Genomic DNA, 6,948 nt, shown 5'->3' on the forward strand with positions numbered 1-6,948 from the left:
AAAATTAAAAACATTTCTTAATTTAACACAGAATGGATGTTTAATGTAATTGGTATCCACATCTTGTCAATTACTTGCTTTGTGATTTCTATATAATTGTGAGCGTTGCTATTCTAACACCAGGCTCCAATCCGGACTGCATGCTACGAATTTTCTAAAAATAGTCCATTGATACTCTCGTGCCTAGGATTTGAATTGGGACCCCGTGAGTAGGTTGAAATTGGGGTTTCTGGATCAGAGGAGATCCAGAAACCCCCAATTTTCACTATCATTCATTTAATTGAAAAGAATGATCTAGTGGCTCCTATATTTATCTATTCATTTTAATATGCATGTCCAGAAACACCCAATTTACCCTACTATTTACTGTATTCAAAAATAGGTACTATGTACTCATATTCAATCACTCGTCACAAACGTGTCATCAAATATGTAACAAAATAGCGGACTACTTCATGCCCTTTGTTTACTTTAACGATAAGCATGTTGTATGACATCACTCATCATTCATTCGATGCACTTCCTGATATGGTTTTCATTGTATTCACTTAGCCAATACGTTTGATTCGATCATCTGTTCGAGAAATAAACCATGAACTGTAGGAATTACTATATAATCGACCTTTAAGGAATAAAACAAGAAAATATTTATTTCAAAAATTTATTAGTTACTTAGAGTGTTTATACTACATTGTCTATACGCCATTTATTTAAACAGAAAACATTTTTTAATGCACATACTGAATCATGATTAATACAGCTATACAGATCATGAGAGTTTTCATATTCTTTATATAAGTTTAATAAACTAGGACAACCTTTATCTTCTAAGTTATTAACATTAGTACTATTTACAATGTTTCTTAACCATGACACTTTTTCTGAACCTTTGACATAAACACATTTATCTCTTAAAATATTTATAACCAAATTCTGATAATTTGAGTAAGGCACAATTCCTTCATTCCAGTGTATCTTTCTATTGCGCTCAATCCAACTTACTTGTCGCCGTTCTTGTTTAGTCAAATTGTAAAATGGAAATGGAGGTTTTATTAGAAATACCTGTATTTTTTTATCGCATAATATCGCAATCTCCTTTATTATAAATTCATTAGCTTCTGTTTTGAAACCTTGAACATCTACAATTGCAGTCATGATAGCCTGCGCACAATGTTACTTAACGGTTTGTATTCCACAAGTCGATCGTTAATAATTAAACAGTAGGCAGTTGTGTTATCTGGTATTAATGTTGAACATTCAAATTCCAACCTTACGTCTACCGGACCTGTTTTTAAACAGTCATTTTGCCTTGAACAATCTATAATAAAAAGTGGTGCTTTTTCTTTAAAATCTTTCAGATCAAGCAAGGGATCGATTGGGCTGCTATAATACGACTGACGAAATTTCACATACATTTCATATAATATACTGTACTTGTTTTCAGAAAACTTTAAACCTAAAGGTTCATAAGGGTAATATTGAGAATTCAAAAATAGCGTTACATTTGTCACATCACAATGATCAAATACTGAGCTGTCTTTTGATTTATTACTTTTTCTATTAGTCTGCAAGCAAAAAATTACATACCGGGGCTTTTCTAATTGAGAAGCAGTTTTTACTGACCAAGAATGCTTTGTGGTTTTAGGTAGTAAAGGATACTCATATAAATCCCAATTTCTAAAAGCCATCTGAATAGGTTTATCTCTTTCTAAATGCTTTAAAAGTGTTAAACGTTCTCTATCTGAAACTTTTATATGTGGTACTCTCCACTGAACCCTTTGTATATCTATTTGAAGCTGGACGTTTTCATCAGTAAGAATAATACTATTTAAGTTAGAATTACTCCTATTCAATATAAGTTCGTGTTTACAATTTATTACAATTTTATTATAATCCTCTGCAAACCCTAAAATCTTATTTAATGGCACCACAACGCTAAAATGCCCATCACTTTGGAACCCGTTTAAATTCCAACCCCACAATGCAGCAACTTTACTTTCTGCTTCATTTAATGAGATGTATGACTTTATTGTTGATGTTATTCCGGAATTTTTTATACGATCTATTTCAATTCCATTCATTTCGTATCTGATGTCTTGAAACAAATACATAACAGGGTTATTAGTGAACGTAACAGTTTTCTTGCTCGGATGCCCATCCTTACCGAACAGCTTTGCCTGGCCTTCGATGTAGATTGAACTGGCTGATGGTAGCACGTATATGTCTTGCTGATGTATGGGGATTCTGATTTCATCGTTTTCTCTAAAGCTGTTATTGTAGGGATTGTATGAATGGACTTCATAGCTTTCGATTGAACTATCAAAGTGTGGTAAATCAGTAATCTGTAGTATACTCATACTTTAAACCCTAAAGCTTTAAGAAAATCTTTATTTGATTTAGTCAATTTCTTCACGTTTTTCTTACGTCTGTGCACCTTAACGGTTGTTGACGGAATAGGACGTTTTATTTTCACTGGAGGGTTTTTATTATATACTATCATTTTGCTTTTCTTAAATGAAGACGTAATTGAATATGTTCTTCACCAAAGTCAATGCAGTAACCAAACTGATCTACGATCCTGACAGATATGGATGAAATTATATTTTTGTTCACTGGGAAGTAAATAACGTTCTGAGGTATTTCTGTGTAGCTGCGACCTGGAGCAGTATCAGATATAAATTCATGAATAAAATGAGTCGGTAATCCGTTGTAATATGAACCGTGCACAAGATCACATTCGATTCTGATTACAGCTGTTAAACTGTTGTTATTAACGGGCACGTTTGGTCTTTTTTTATTACTGAAAAGTATAGTAAACCGCACTCGTATTGATCAGATAAATGAAGAGGTGGTTGAAAATACGAGACCAGTTCTGATTTATTTCCAGAGATTGTAATCGTAGTAGACATGCTTGCATACTGAACTCTTTTATATGATCCTGTTTATTTTATTTCTTGATTATACCAAAAATTCTTTAAAAAATTTAAACATAGATGTCCACAATTGAAGGGGTGATCACGTTGTATATTTTCATAATTATATTGTATGTTGGAACCAACATATTTTATGAATTCCTTCGGAGGTTTTAGATTTCCATAGCTGTCAAAATACTCAACATAATCATTATATTTTGCATAGGCTACCCAATGAGAACCAGGATTTTTAGAACTATCTAAATTAATAACTCCACATTCTTTTTTATTAGGATATTTAGGGAGCTCATCTCTCATAAAGACACCTCTAAAATAAGGAATTCTATTTCCGTACTTTAAAATGTCAAAGTTAGTTAAGGCCCGTTTGGGTAGCCGATTTATTAGTTTTTTCTTTTGATACAAAAATTCCAAGTCCGCCTTTATGTGGTTTAAGGTGTAGTCCTTTCCCAATACATAGAGCTTCCATTTTTTCATTGTGTCTCTTCGATTCTTCATACAGCTTTTTAGCCATTTTGAATTCATTTATGGTTTTAGCAATACCAGCTGCACCGCCTGCTAAAGCCCCCGCCGCTGATAATCCCGCAAAAATAGGAATCAAAGGTAGTACTCCGCCAGTTTTTGGAATAGGAATAATACGAGGGAGCTTAATCGATGAATCATCAGCTAATTCTCTGGTAGCGGCAATAGCTAATTCTATAGCCATTTTCTTGGTCTTAGGTTTTAATTTTTTTATGTGTCTTTTTGCTTTTGTAATAACAGATTTTAATTTACTTTTTAACCCTTTTCCAGGTATAATTTTTGGAGAATACTTTTTGTTCAAACCAGAACCAGTTTTAATTTTTGCTAACATAGCCTTACTTACTAAGCGAGCTGCGAGTTTTTCACCTATATTGGCATCGGAAGCAACAGCTCGCTCTCTTGCCATTTTTAACAAAATTAAATCAGCTTTATGTCGATCCTTTAAGTTTGATGATTTGTGATATGCAATATCGTGATCTTTGCAATATTCGTCCAACTTATTTATACCTTTATCTCCTTGTGTAAGTCTTTTTATTAATTTAGTACCAGGACCACAGTAATTAGGGTGCGTTGGGGTAACATCGGACGGATTTTCGAATAGTTGCAAGGATGTTGCAAAAACTTTATTATCTCAATTTTGGTACACAGTAGATTAATGAAAAATAGTGGAAACGAATAATGATTAAACACAGTGTTATTTAAAATTTAATTTATTTATAAATACTCAATACTTTTTGCTTTGCAAGCCTATAAAATCAGGACAATTTTTTTTTGATGTGATGACGATTTGGCCATCATGGGGTAAGTTCGGACAACAATTTAAAATAATTTCTAGTGCTAGGAGCACAAGGTGTATGAAAGGAACGTAGCCGTTCTTTCCTGTACTTTAACATGAAATCACAAAAATTAACCTAATACAACAAATATAGATGTTCCAAATGATTCTTTTTTTTTTCGTTTAATTTGTCCGATCTTACCCCGCATACCAAATTTCAAAGAAATTGAGTTTCTCAAAGTTTAGATTTATCCACAAGCATTTTTGAAGTGGCTGCATACGTGAGTTCTTTATTATTTATTTGCTGCATGGCTAATTCCAGCGCTTCTTTTGTATAAGAAGTGGCCCCCGAAGAGGTTCGGGAGTATTTACGTGGCAACTGAAGATTGGAAAATCACCCTTAAGTAATTATTTAAAATTAAATTAAAATCATGTGTAACAAAAGTTTGACAATCACTGCCCATTTCCGAATAGGGATATTTTTGTCCTATACCCGACATGGGTAACACCGGATTTCAGCCTACAGAGGTAGTAGACAAATCTGGATTAGTTTTATCATATTATCATTGCCAACTTATTTATACCTTTTTATCTCCTTGTGTAAGTCTTTTTATTAATTTAGTACCAGGACCACAGTAATTATATCCTGGTAAATGTAATTCAAATGGTATATTATTAATAAGCCAATTGAGAAGACTACTCTCTCCAAAACACATTATAAGACTGATGATTCTGCTTTGAATACTGTAATAAATAGTTACGTGATTCGAGTTTTATAATATTACATTCGATTTATCAATCCAACTGCTTTCAGCTGAAGATAGACCTAACCATTTTACTAAAACCCTGTTACCTTTTCTTCTAAGAACTTTCTCGACTAGATATACATTGGGATGTTTTGTTTTTTGAAGTTCTTGTGTATAAAATGCACCTAAAATAGGCTGACCTCTGATAGTATCTTCGATTAAGTAAGTTATAGGAGTTGTATTTTGTATTTTACGAATTTTAAATATTTCTGTTGACCAGTTGGGAGTATAACCTTTTTCAAATGTTCCTTTGTATTTACTGATACGTACATAATCACCTACTTTGTACTTGCTTTTTAAATTATCATTTTTTAACAATTTTATATACCTTTCTAATATCAGTTTTTTATTAATATTGTTCACATTAGCAGGGATTTCATTAATAGTGCGATGGTGAGTGTGATTGTATTTGTAAATAACATCATTGAGGGTATTATTTACCCAATTGTAATTGCCTTTTAAACTAAATTCTTTATAGACTTTCGATTTCAATGTTCTGATAAATCGTTCAACTATTGAAGCCTTTTTTGTTGAGAAAGTTGAATAATGGTTAATATGATACGATTTCATAAGCTTCTGAAATTTGTTATTATAAAATTCTGCTCCATTATCTGTTTGCAGATTTTTAGGAACACGTCCTTTATCTAACAAAGTTTTGAAAGAGTTACACATATCTTCTTTGGTTTTACTTCTCATAGGAAAGGCCCAAGCATATTTCGAAAATGTATCAATGACAGCAAGAATATATCTGTAATTTTTATTTTCTTTTGAAATTGATTGCATATCAATTAAGTCTGCTTGCCACAAGTCGTCTATATCTTTCATGATAACACGTCTTCGTGGATAGTTCACCCTCGCATTTTTATGAATTTCGTTTACCACGTCAGCTTTACTCATGTTCACAATTTAGTATATTTGCCTTGAATTCAGCTAAAATACTGAATAAAAAGCATGTTAATATGACTATTTATTATTTAATTATGCCAGCTTCTTTTAATTCTTCGATTATTGATAAAATTTCATTATCATGGTTTGTATTACCGGCATCTCGCGAAGCAATTAATAGTTTCAATCTGTCAACCAGTTCGTTAGGATCATCCCAATATACCAAGTCAGTGTTATTTTTGTATTTCTTTAGGGTTGGTAAGCTTCTTCCAAATTTAGTGACAACATTATTGTTTAACGTTTCAGAAAACAATGGTTTGATTATTTCACGATATTTTATACCTTTATCGCCTCTTATTTGCCCATTGGGATTAAAATCTCTCTTATGTGCATTTGTATAATGCAACATATCTTTATAGACAAGTTTATCTTTGCTCGATATTAGTTTCAAATCAGGTTTTCTTCGAAGTAAAAGTTCTTTTAAACCAGGGGTTAAATTGTAGCTTTTGTCACCAATTTTAATTAAAACGACATTGTCATCATTCACACTATCTATTTTAGAAAATGAAACTATTGAATTACCCATTAGTAATTTTTTGTTTGCACTCCTTATTCCAAATGGTATATTTACCCCATCATAAATATCATGGATATCACGACCCTCTAATGATATTTCTAAATCATCCACTAATTCCGTCTGGGGAGACTTTTTAACGATCTGTATAGGATTCGGTTGTGGATCGTAGCATTCTTCAAACTTCGTTGATGAACTAGTATTAATGTCATCCAATTCCATGTCTTCAAAATTAGAGTGTGTATTTTCAAAAGTTTGTATTTTCTCTATTGTCTTATTCGAATCAACAAGGGTTTTAAGGGGATCTGTGACAGGTTTTAACATTTTATCAAGTGACAAATTCATTGAGTGTTCCTGGTTTTTCATTTGTTTTATTTTATTCTTTATGGAGTCTACAGACTTCATTAATTCTATTTTAATATTTTTCTCCATGTTATATTATATATAACAACTACG

This window comes from Spodoptera frugiperda, chromosome 25, assembly GCF_023101765.2.
Source record: "Spodoptera frugiperda isolate SF20-4 chromosome 25, AGI-APGP_CSIRO_Sfru_2.0, whole genome shotgun sequence".
Classification (NCBI taxonomy): domain Eukaryota; kingdom Metazoa; phylum Arthropoda; class Insecta; order Lepidoptera; family Noctuidae; genus Spodoptera; species Spodoptera frugiperda.